A 13,666-nucleotide genomic window follows, 5' to 3' on the forward strand; every position below is an offset into this window, starting at 1 on the left:
AACCCAGTAACTGTTGTTTAATTTTAGTGTTGTCATACTGTTAGTTTGGTTTATCTGGGTGAGAAAATTCCAGTGTAGCTTCCTTTGTGGGGACACAGTTCCCAACTAAAATTAATTTCATCACAGAAAAATGATTCCTCTATGGAACAAATTTTTTTCTGGATCTGAGTGGCCGTGGGGGAAGAGGAATGGTGGAAGGAGGAGGAGTTATTCCAGAATTGCTGTATTATACTGGAATACAGGTTTCCCTCAATTTATACGGTATATGCATTCCTGGAGAACACCGTATAAATCAAATTTGCATAAAACAAACCCACTTTATAATGTAAGAAATAGGGATAAGTTCCTGTGCCGGCTGCTTCCAGGGCCGCTGCAGCATGGGCTGGGGTGATTGTGGACAAGTGGAGCCCTGGGCAGTGTGGGGCACGGCACTCATCCCAGCCCCGGCTGCAGCGGCCGTGGGAGCTGCTGGCATCAGCTGCCTGCAGGTATTGCACTGCATTGTGTCCTTAACCCGCCCGGGGCTCTGCCTGTCTCCATTCACCCCAGCTCCTGCTGCAGCTGTCCCAGGAGCAGCTGATGCCAGCTCCCTGTAGCCACTGGGCTTCACCGTGCCCTGGTGCAGGCAGCTGGTGTCAGCTGCTCCCAGGATTGCTCCAGCATGGGCTGGGGTGAGTGGGGACAGGCAGAGCCCCGGGGGGGTTCGGGGCATGGTGCAGCCCAGCGGCTGCAGGCAGCTGGTGCCGGCCACTCCCAGGGCTGGGGTGAGTGGGGCCATGGCTCTTTCCCCTTCTCCCACAGACTTACGTGTTTGGGCAGGGAGTGTCTATGCTGAGTGCATAAGAGTGAATTTACCTCACATATATCAAATTATGGGTCTAAATATGCTCATTGCATAGGAGCAGATTCGCATATAAAGAATCCGCCTAAATCGAGGGAAACCCGTAGTTAGCCTTTTAAGAAAAGAATGATAAGTAGTGATTGAAACACATCTTGACACCTAGGTTATCAAACGAATCTTAGGGTTCCTACACATGTACTAAGTTGAATTAAAATAAGATGGCTTAACTAAATTGACTTAACTAAGTCAACTTAAGTTAAGCCATGTCAGAGCGTACACACGTACAGCTCCTTGACATGGTGGCAGCCAACTTGTGAGCTAAGTTGACTTAACTAATGTGACACAAGATAATACATCTCAGAGATGTATTATCTTGTGCCGGATTTAAGTTGACTCTGCTCCACATACGCATGTATGCTCTGACAGTTAAGTTGACTTAAAAAAGTTAACTCATCTTAACTGTCAGAAAGTTAGTACATGCGTTTGCACCCTAAGGATCCCCTGAGGAAATGCCTTTAACCAGTTCTTGGCCCCACTGGTTCTGATTAAGAAAAAAGGTGGCATCCCAGATTCTGTGTGGATTATAGGAAACTGAATTAAGTCACCTCAAAGGGTCCTTGTCTCTTACCTAGAAGAGATGGGACTCTGGATGCCATAGCAAGTTCAATCTATTTTCCACTATGGAGTCCAGTTAAAGTGTGTCCAAGGGAGAAGGGAAACACTTGCTTTCACAACAAGACAAGAAGTTTGGCAATTGTAAATAAATGGTTTTCTGTTTGTTCAGTATGCTTACTGTACTTGAGAGGTTTCTGAGTGAGTATTATATACCACAATACACCAATGCTAGTCAGTTCCTGTACATATGAACTAATATACTTACAAATGGTTTATAATGATCTTAAGGCTGAGACTGGAAAAGAACTCAAGAAAAGTGAGTAGTTTAAAAAAAGAAAGAAACAATATTTACTTCGGGAGCACAATTGGTGAGGAGGAAATTTCTGACAGAAAAACAAAACTGAAGAAGGGGCCAAACTCCCCACCCCCCAATATTTATAAATTTATAGAGATTTGTCAGACTCAGCTCCTATTACAGGTTTATATGTTGGTTTGTAAAACCCCTATATAGGTTGGGTGAGAAAGGGGAATTATACTACTGTGCATTAGTGCAAGATCTTGCATTTTCAGGGTGGAGAAAGGCTCTTGTGATTGCTCCTATCTTGACATCCCCATGTATCAATGACTGACAAGCCTGGAGGGCCAAAAAAAACAGATTGTGACAAACAAGGATTTTCAGACATCATAATAGTTTGATTCCAAAGTTACTGGCAATGCATTCCTATTCTTCCTGCTTTGTGATAGTTTCTATTTCTTAGAAGCAGCAGGAGGCCCCAACTGACGAAATGCCATCATTAGAATATGAAACCTAACAAAGATAAAGAGCATTGTACAGATAAGCGTTTATGACAGTGTGACATAGCCATCTACCACCAAGAAACCCGGTACCTATAGTTATCTATCTGCAAGTAATGCAATTGAATAGACACAGCTCTGACATTTTGAATGTAGTGCCTTCCATACTACTGCACTGCAAGGCAAGACACTTTAAAGGATTTTACGTTTGGTAAATCCATTACAGAGACGCTTTTTTGCTGTGTAGGCTGGAGGCAGTCCTTTAATTCCTTTAAACCTCTCCAAGGTGGAGGTCACAGTAAGAGAGGGTTAGTGGCTCCCATCCAGCTGCAGGTGCAGCAGAACAGTATGCTTGTTCACTGGCTGTGCTGTGTATGTAGAGTTTTTTTCTTTTTTTACCTAGATTCCATCTTTGCCAGGATCTTTTCATTTCAAGAAGCATTTAATGAATGCACATTCCTCCCCCCAGGAGTGTGTGCTGCTATTCCTTCTTCCCAACTGCTCGCTTTCTGCCCATGTTTCAGGATGCCTGCTCGATATGACAGAAGGTGAAGAAAACTACCTGTATACATAAGGGATCCACCCATCAGAAGGAATTTTCTCTTTTACTGGGATAACTCAATAGACAAACATGGAACAGTATTGAAACAAAAAAAAAAAAAAGAGGAGACATTCAAATGTTGGCTTTCATAGATATGAAAGTATAGTACAGTCTGCCATCTCAGACCAAACGAACATTGCAGTGAGTTGGCCAGTTATATTTTGATAACTGGTCCCTTATTAAGCTAAATGTGAGCTAATATGAGCATGCATGTACCCTAGATGCCTCTCCTGTTTTAGGGATATGTACTCACAAACAAGTGACCACAAGGTAAGCTTGGACATGAACTTACAGCATGCCAACTATTCCTTGGTAACTGCCCACGTGCATGCACTTAGCCTGTGATAAGTGTAAAATAGCTTCTCCTCAGTGAAAGTGGGCTGTACCTCACATACTTATAGCATGCACATAGGTAGCAGTATGCAATAGCTGACAACACAGTAAGTTCACACTCTTGCCTACTTTGCAGTAACTTAGTTTTGTGACCATTCCAGAAGTTTTCTGTTCCAAATAATGGCATGTGCACTGCTGAAACACTCCTTAACTTTTCTTTCCTTATAAAACTTCCCACAAAGCGGACATGCCAGTTGCTCAGCTGTGACAAAGTACCTGTGGCAGAAGTGCTTTGATATTTATAAGAGAGGAAGATCTTCCTGCTAAAGACAGGGTCTAGAAATAAAGTTGCTATCTGTGAATTTGATCCAGAGAGGTGCTGAGACTTCCCAATTCCTGCTGGGCTACAGTTCTCCAGTTCTTACCTAGCAACTTCTACATCTCCCTCCCATACAAGCTTTCTTTCTATGTAGGCAGCCAACTTCCATTGAGTTTGTACCCTTGAAAACAGAAGTGCAAGCAAGACCTTCCATCTGAAGTTGACTGAAATAGTCCAGCAATTAATTTCTAAGTAGGCTTTGCTCTACAGGACATATACTTTGACTAATTTTTCATAAGCACAAAGGTGCTGCTAATCAATGGCATGCCAGGGACAGAAACTTTCTGTGCTGTATTGGTATAAGTATTAGAAGCATCAGCCTCAGAGATGGGTATCATTCATACTTGCTTACATAAGAATAGCAATGTCTTCCTTATTATGTGTCTGTTAAGGGAATTTCTCACTTGAAGCTGCTTACAACAGGGCTAATTTGGAGTGCATTAATGTACTGGGCAGGGCATGCAGTGACTGGAAGTGAAGCAGCTGTCACTTGGGCGTTTACAAGGAGAGTTTTTTGTAAAAATAACAACCTTTTACTTCCTCGTATAGGACAGTTGTATTACCATTGGATAACACATTTTCTATAACCTCTAAATAACCACTTTTCCTGTCATTTCAGTGAGCTAAAGATAAACTGATTTGTTCTGGTTTGTTCTTCATACTCCTCTTGGGTGAAGCTGGTATCCACACCCTGGCCAAATTTCCTCCTCACAGCTCTGTCTGGTGGAAAAAAATCCTGCTCAGATTTGCAGGGCCTTTCAGCCCTCTTCTGAGAGTCAGTGCACAAAACAATTATTTTAACTCTCTGCTAGCGTTGTTAAAATATTTTGACGATTCACTCAGATCAAAAGAAAAAATTGTATATACTGTATGCATCTACATGAGATGCTAATTGTGCAGTAGCCAAATAATACTGCACGGTAGTGTGTCACAGCATCAATAGTGCTAATACACTGTGAAGTATTATTAGGCTACTCTGCAGTAGTGTCACTAAAAAGGCATTTGCTGGCACTACTGTGCAGTAACTCCAGTTACTGCGCATTTATTTAGTACTTGATTATACAAATGAGCAGTAACCACTGTGCAGGAGCATCTCGTTTAGGTGTGCCCTGTCCTCTGTGTAACCTGAAAAAAAAATTGCATACTGGTTTATTTTTCATTTTCCTCTAAATAGAAAACAAGTTGCATTTCTCAGACACTAGAAATATATCACGCCAACGTAATGAGGTAACATTAGGAAGAATGCATATGTAAAACTTCCAGTAGATATATCTTTCTTGTTCTTTTACTTTCTTACTCTGATTCAGCAGGCTAGCTCACCAGCTGGTTTAAATTGGCCTGTATCCATTGATTTTGGTGGAGTGAGACCATTTTACACTAGTTGGGAGTTAGGCAAGGATTAGAGAACTGTCTGTACCCGCTGCTGTCCTTTGCTCTTTTCACATATACTTTATATAGGCACCAGGGGTTAATGCTTTATGAATTTGTGCTGGCAAAGATGCCCAGTCCTTCACATGCTTACTTTTCATGACCAATGCAGACAATGACATGCATGCTGAATTGTATGTATCTGGTTCCCCCAAGAAGGTCCTGTGGTTTTCTGACCTGAACAGGAAAGAAGATAAGAAAAAGGAGGCAGTGAAATATTTAAACAAGCAAAATATATGCTTAATTGCTTGAGGCTTCTCTTTCTTTATAAAGGAATTGCTCCCACAAGCTGCCTTGAAGCAGAGCAACTGCTACAGTAGTTGCTACAGAGGGCTCAGCAGGAGGGTCCTGGCAGAAAACTGGCATACACCATGTGAGTTTGACTGGGTATTTTCTAGCCAGGCAGGGTCAAGCAGGTTTGTTTGTGAGTGGGAAATGACCTACAACTGTTGTATAAAAAAAAGTACGTGGCTTAGTGACCTAACAAATAAAAAACCTCCCCTACAAAGCATACGACTGTTCCTGACTTCTGGGTACGTTCCCTCCCTTTGTCTCTGAGGGCTTGTCTGTGTCATCCCTGTGCTGTGCCTGGCAACACATTTCTGAAGGATGCCCCACTCTGTGTGCATCAGGTCCCCAGAGGAAGGCCGTGTAGCTGCTTAGAGCAGCGCCCATCACTGCTTTTAAGCTTCTGTCTTAGGCATGTGCGTGGCACGCACAGAGCTGCTCCTTTTTCTTATTTTCTTTCCTCTTCAGGTCAGAAAACCACAGGACCTTCTTGGGGGAACCAGATGAATGCAATTCAGCATGCATGTCATCGTCTGCATTTGCTCATGCAAAGTGAGCATGTGAAGAACTGGGCACCTTTGCTAGCACAAATTCACAAAGCATTAACCCCTGGTGCCTATATAATGTTTATGTGAAAAGAGCAAAGGACAGCAGCGGGTACAGACAGTTCTCTAATCCTCGCCTAAAACCACTTGCTCCCAACTAGTGTAAAATGGTCTCACTCCACTGAAATCAATGTATACAGGCCAATTTAAACCAGCTGGTGAGCTAGCCTGCTGAATCAGAGTAAGGAAGTAAAAGAGCAAGAAAGATGTAATATTCACTGGAGGTTTCACATATGCATTTTTCCTAACAATACCTCGTTATGTTGGCATGATATGTTTCTAGTTTCTGAGAAATGAAACTTGTTTTCTATTTAGAGGAAAATGAAAAATAAACCAGCATGCAATTTTTTTTTCAGGTTACACAGGGGACAGGGCACACCTACACGAGATGCTCCTGCACAGTGGTTACTGCTCATTTGTATAATCAAGTACTAATAAATGCACAGTCACTGGAGTTACTATGCAGTAGTGCCAGTAGCTGCATTGCTTCATTTGAGAAGCATGGCTCTCTTGGAGTAGGAACGAATGGGTGGGGGGTGCACGTCACAGCAGCACGCCCAAGCACTGTCTGCAGGCAGCTTAGACATGCCCAGAATCACCTTCATATTCAGGGGCATCCCTCCCGCTTCCCTTGATTACCAGGGAAAAGGGTAGGACCAAGTTGGGGGTCTGCTCGCTGATGGTGCCACTCTGGTGGATATATATCTGAGCAGTCACGTGGCTCTAGGCCAGGAAGGCTCATCATGAGGAGCTCCAGGGTTGGTGCTGAACAGCTCCTTGGTGGGCAACCAAAGACTAAAGACCACAGGGTGGAGAGGGCCTGTGTGGCAAGCCCCAGTGAGAAGAAGCACAGGCTGAGGGACTGAGATCACTGAGTGGTGACGGCTGAGGGGCCAGAAACAGAGGGAAGTGAAGAGGTGAGACTGTACGTAACTGGCTGTGCTTGGGAGGTACAATAAATGATATCTATTTTGGGAGGAAGCCAAACAGCACCAGACAAGCAAAGATGAAAGGAGCAGTCTAGTTCCGGCCAAATGGAGCTAAGTGCAGACTATATTCATCTCTGTGTTGCTGAATTCCCCTTCTCCCAGACTTCCGTTTGGCTCCGTATCTGATCTGTAGTTGGGATCCCTGTCAGGTCAGCTAGTTTGAAGGCAGCTATGATACAGGACAGTATATACAAGCCCTCAGGGTTTGATCACATGGATGCTAGTGCCTATAGGGCCTAGCATCTAAATGGCTTTTAGCACTTGCCTCCAAGCTGTGCTACATGTACTGTGACAGGTTTGGTGTACTATAAAACTAGCAGCTGTAAGATTTAGTGTTTTTCATGGCAAATGTGGTGCAACTGCTAGCTGATGTCCATGGATTTCCTGAGCTCTTGACACCTACATAGTTGTCTGCAGTAACAGTTCCCATTCTCTTCCTGTGAGTAAGTGGCTTCCCCACCTACAGAAACCAAAATGGGTCCCACCTCATTCCCTCCATACACTCTGGCTGCAGTCACGAAGACACTTGGAATGAAATAACACAGACTCCACCTCAAGCTTCCCTCCTTGGTTACACCTACGGTCTTTCCCAAATGCTCAGCTAACAGGTAGGAGTGATAATCTGTTCCCCTCCCATCTCCTAAAATGATGAGTCAGACAATCCATACAACACTTTTCTCTGGGTGTCTCCTCTGAATAGGGCTTTTGAGCAAACGCTGCCACAGCTTCTTTCTCTTCCTGAAACTTTAATTAAAGTTGACCTCATCAGGTTCTTTGGCAGAACCAGAAAGCTTAGTAGGGGTGCAAAGCCTGCCTTGGTATTAAATTAACCACTCGCAAGAATCCCATAGATGGAATGATTTGTTAGTTATCGTGATGGTCAGGCAGGATTCTACGGTTAATGGCGCCTTCAGCTTTTAAGTTTGACAGGACACAGAAACCAACACACTGGTTAAATTTTTTTCAAAAAGAAAAGAGAATTGGAAGGGATCAACAGGTTTAATAATTTTTAAAGCTGTTCTGGGTTGTTATAAATGTTCTTCCAGCACTGACTGATTAATTTTAGCTCTTCTTTTCAGATCCGTTTTTGCAATCAAAATGACTTTTTTGCAATCAAAATGAGAGAAACGCCGAGTCCTTGTCATCGGAGACTCCATCCTGAGGGGAACGGAGGGTCGCATCTACCGATCCAACCCATGGTGCGTGTGGTCTGTTGTCTACCTGGGGCTCAGATTCAGGATGTTACAGGCATGATCCGGAAACTCATTCGACCCTCAGACCAGCATCCTATGGTCCTTATGGATGTGGGAACAAATGACATAGCGGGGAGCAGTCCAGACCGCATCATGAAGGACTACGAGGCCCTGGGAGCCAGGCTCAAGGGGGGGGGCAGATGGTATTCTCCTCTATTCTCCTGGTAAGTAGACGCAGTCAGCGCCATGGGGCCTTCATCGGAGTGGTCAACCAGCGGCTTTGGAGTTGGTACTACCAGGCAGACCTCAGGTTCCTTGACAACAACCCACTTTTTCGCCTAGGGGGCATGCTCGGGTGGGATGGGCTTCGCCTTTCCCCTAAAGGCAAGCTTGTCTTTTCTTCCAGGTTGGCTGATCTCGTACAGTGTGCTTTAAACTAGTGTCACCAGGGGATGGGGCCACAGGGGGAAATGATGACACTTCCCAGCCAAGACAGGTGGCGAGCACAAGAAGTACCCAGGTAAGTGGCAGGAGTCCGGATAGTCCTGGGATCAGGGGGGCGGTGCATACACCCACAGGAGGCCTTAAATACCTCTATACCAATGCTCGTAGTATGGGGAACAAGCCTTCTGCTAGCTAACACAAACCGGGACATAGTGGGGCTCACTGAAACTTGGTGGGATTCAACCCATGACTGAGCGGTAAACATCAAGGGCTGCAGACTGTACAGGTGGGATAGGATGGGGAGGAAAGGCAAGGGTGTGGCACTCTACGTCAAAGAGCAATACGCATCCTCAGCAAACAGCACAAGGTCAGAGGAGGGGCAGACTGAAGTGCTCTGTGTTAGAATACAAGGGGGTCGGGGGGAAAGGGACTTAACGGTGGGGGTCTACTACAGACCTCCCAACCAGGGGGACGAGCTGGACCGGGAATTCTCAGGTCACCTCGCAGAGGCAGTTAAGGCACGTGGTCATCATAGGTGACCTAAACTACCCAGACATCTGCTGGGAGGAGCAGTCAGCTACGTTTGACCGCTCACATAGGTTCCTAGTCAAGATACAGGACCTCCACCTAACCCAGGATTGTGCACTGTCCCACCAGAGGGAACGCCTTGCTGGACCTGGTCCTGGCCACAGGCAACGACCTGGTGAGGGGACTGCGGGTGCTCGACCGCCTGGACGATAGTAACCATCACCTGTTGGAATTCACCATCTAGTGCAGGGTGTCAAAGGCCTGCAGCGAGGCAGCAGCCCTTGACTTCAGGAGGGCCAATTTCAATGAGCTAAGGAGATTAGTCAGGGAGGGACTGAGGTCGCAGAGGGGAGGGGAGTTGGGAGTCCAAGATGAGTGGTTGTTCCCTAAGAAGACAATCCTCTGAGCCCAAAGGGTGACAGTCCCAATGCGAGTCAAATGGGGCAAGAGTGTTCAAAAGCCCCCATGGCTCACCAAAAGCATTCAGGATCACCTGAAAGCAAAAAAGGAGGCGTACACCCAGTGGAAGGGAGGGGCCATCACCAAAGCCGATTATACCTTCATTGCTTAAGACTGTAGGGGAGCTGTTAGCAAGGCTATGGTGGAGGCAGAACTGGGACTAGTGACCTGGATCAAAGACAACAAGAAGTCCTTTTTTAAATATATAGGGAGTAAAAAAAGAAGGTACTGGGTAACATGGGACCCCTGCAGAACACGCTTAGCAATCTGGTGGTTGCACCAGATGATAAAGCCAACCTCTTAAATTCTTTGCCTCCATATTTCTGAGCAGGGACCAGGACATCCCTCCCCACCAGGATCCTGGACAAACTCAGGAGAGGCACAGCCAGGCCCAGGGTCAGAGAAGACCCGGTCAGGGAACTTGTGGTGGGACTGGACGTCTTCGCATCAGCAGATCCAGATGATCTCCGCCCAAGGGTGCTGAGGGAATTGACAGAAGCCATTGTGGGACCCCTGGCACAGCTCTACGAGCACTCATGGTGCTCTGGTGAGGTGCCAGACGACTGGAAGAGGGCCAATGTGGTTCCCATCTTCAAAAAAGGAAGGAAGGAGGACTCAGGAAACTATAGGCCCGTTAGTCTTACCTTGGTCCTGGGGAAGGTCTTTGAGAAAATTATCCAGGAGCACATCTGTGAGGGGCCAGCAGGGGAGATTATGCTTAGGGGCAACCAATATGGGTTCATTAGAGGCAGGTCCTGTCAGACCAACCTGGTGGCCTTCTACAACCAGGTCACAAAATCCTTGGATGTGGGTGTTGCAGTGGACGTAGTCTGTCTGGCCTTTAGGAAGGCCTTCGACACTGTCTCTCACCCCGTTCTCATCAAAAAAATTAAGCTACTGTGGCGTCGACACCTACACAGTCAGATGGGTCATAAATTGGCTGGAGGGCCTCACCCTGAGAGTGGTGGTGGACAGGTCTTATTCGACCTGGAGGGATGTGGACAGTGGAGTCCCCCAGGGCTCGGTCCTTGACCCGCACTGTTCAACATCTTCATCAGCAACTTGGACGAGGGGGTGAAAAGCACCTGGTTCAAGTTCGGAGATGACATGAAGATGTGGGCAGAAGTGAGCACATTACAAGGGAGGAGCAGGCTACAACTAGATCTTGACAGGTTGAACAGGATGGGATTCAACACTGACAAGTGGAACGTACTGCACCTAGGGAGGAAGAACCAGCAGCATGCCTACAGGCTGGGGAACTCCCTTGTCATCAGTGCAGAGGCAGAGTCATTGATGCCAAGATGAACGCGGGCCGGCAGCGTGGGGACACGGTCAGGAAGGCCAACTGCACCTTGTCGTGCATCCACAGATGCATCTCAAGCAGGTTCAAAGAGGTGATCCTCCCCATCTATGCAACAGTGGTCAGGCTGCAGCTGGAGTACTGCATCAAGTTCTGGGCGCCACACTTCAGGAGGGATGTGGACAGCATCGAGAAGGTCCAGAGGAGGCCACTCGCATGATCAGGGGGCAGCTTTGCAGGCCCTACCAGGAGAGGCTATGGGATCTGAACCTGTTCAGCATCCACAAGAGAAGGCTGAGAGGGGATCTTGTGGCCGTCTATAAACTTACCAAGGGGGACCAGCAGGGAACGGGAGAGACCCTGTTCCCCCAAACACTACCAGGAATAGCTAGGAATAACAGCCATAAGTTGACTGAGAGGAGGTTCAGGCTGGACATCAGGAAGCACTAATTCACAGGGCGGCCAGGATCTGGAACCAACTTCCAAGGGAAGTGGTGCTCACTCCTACCCTGGGGGTCTTCAAAAGGATGCTAGACAGTCACCTAGCTGGGGTCATTTGACCCCAGCATTGACTCCTGCCCATGGCAGAGGGTCACACTTGATGATCTGCTTAGGTCCCTTCCAACCCCACTAACTATGAAACTGTGACTACAATCAAAATGACTACATACTTGCACCAAATTTGTGACAACCTGGCATGTCTGCATGAGACGCTGACTGTGAAGTAGCTTGTTACTACTGTGCAGTAGCGTAGCATGGCATGAAGCAAGGCATGAAGCATGATGTGATGCTGCTGTGCAGTAGTAATGAGCTACTGCACAGTCAGCATCACCAAAAAGCTGTTCAGCAATGCTACTGTGCAGTAACACCAGTTACAAGTACCACATGACTGCAGTAACGACTGCACAGTCAGCGTCTCATATAGACTTGGCCCCTCTGGAACAAAGTGAAGTTATCAGAAGTAGCTACAAAACAAGTGAGGTCAGTAGGTATAGGTAACATAATTATGGAAAAGAGCAAGACTGTTCAATAGGGAAGAAGATTGTTATTACCTGTGGAGTACAGGGAAGTTAGCAAAGGGAACACATATACTGTAATAAGCCATAAAACCATTATCTGTGTTTAGTTCATGGTCTTTAGCATCCAATAAAATTATGAATGCTGGTTTCTACTGGCTTTACTTGTTTTGTATCTTTGTCTCATAACGAATCTTTGGTCCACAGGTTTACTGCCCTCCTCCCCTTCAAAAAAAACTTTTTATTTACATAATGGAGTTAAACAAAAGTCATGGTGTAATCTGGTATTTAGATTGCACTGAATCACCTTTCCCAGACCTGAAGAAGGATACTTTATACCTAAAACTTGTCTAATATTACTCCCAATTACACAGTTTGTTCAGTAATTATACAGTTGGTTGGTTGCTTGCATATTCCCTGGACTATCTTCGCTACAGCAACCCTCTGACTCTGGTTATCATGGCTTAAGCTGGAACTGATTGCTAAAACTCCAGAGCTCTGTGGTTGTAGCCTCCAGTTTTATAGCTCAGATAGAATTTACCCTCCTTTTCATGCAACTCATGCAAAAGTGTCCATCTTCGTACTCTATGTGAGGTGAACAACCATGGCAGCTGGGTTGAGTGTAAATGTTGCAGTCGTTTCTTGTGTATATGAAAAAAGAGGTAAAGACAAATGGTCAGATTTCAGAAATAAGGTTTTTGGGTAGTATTTTTTTATTGTACCAACTTTATCATTGGGAGAAATGTTAGATAAGCTTCAGCCACAGAATGTCCTTCCTTGGATCTGGGTCAGAAGCAGGTAAAGCCTTAGCTAATACCAGGTAGAACAGTCCTTTTCATTTAACCTTTAAGGAAAGAGATCACTTTTAAACAAGAAATGAGCAGTAAACCCGTGGAGCAAAGGGAAGGTAGTTGTTCTTACCCCGGAGCCTGGAGAGGTTATCAGAAGGATAGATTGAGCCATAAACAGTGATATTTGGCTCAGTGTGACTTATGTTCCTCTTCCCTTTTGAACAGTCTTATTCTTTTACACAACTGGGTTTATTGTCAGTAACTGTCTTTGGCCTTTAATGACTTCTGTTAACTGTGTGGTCTTCAAAAAGTAATTTGGTGTGAACTACAGATAAGCTTTCATGACTTGTCAAACTAAAAGAGCCATGGTACCCTACCCAGCCTTCACAGTAAGGAATTATAAACCAACCAAAGGATTTAAAAGGATGGTTAACTCAACCTCCAGCCAAGTTACCATTCCCTAATAAATTTTACAGATTTTGTGGTGGCTTTCACAGAAATGCATTTGTTTCAGTCCTAATGAATTCCCTAGCATTCTCCCATGGGATGAATACAGTGGGTTGGCATTTTCCTTCACAGTAATGAAGACAGTAGAAGTAAAGGAGTTGTGATGTGAAAAGCAGTACAGAAATACAAAGTATAGGAAGGTGTTCATACTTTCTAATGTTGATTCCACCTTTTTTTTTTTCTAGTCCACATATTATATCTTTCCAGACCTGAAGTTTGCATCATTGTTGGATATTCCAATCTTGAGATCAGCCTGGAGATATAAACTTTTGTTTTGGAAAGTATGACTAAAATCTCTTGTGTCATTTCACACCCTACTCAAATTGTGTCATCGCTAGGGAGGACTATTCTGGAGTTGCTCGGGGATGTAGGGGGGTAGTTAGGAAGGCCAAGGCGGAGATGGAACTGGGGCTAGCTTCCCAGATGAAGGACAATAAGAAGTCCTTTTTTAAATACGTAGGGGGTAAAAAGAAGGTCCCGGGTAATGTGGGGCCCTTGCAGGACGCGATGGGAAACTTGGTCGTCACACCAGACGGCAAAGCTAACATGTTTAA

This window comes from Crocodylus porosus, unplaced genomic scaffold, assembly GCF_001723895.1.
Source record: "Crocodylus porosus isolate Cpor-Errol unplaced genomic scaffold, CroPor_comp1, whole genome shotgun sequence".
Taxonomy (NCBI): Eukaryota; Metazoa; Chordata; order Crocodylia; family Crocodylidae; genus Crocodylus; species Crocodylus porosus.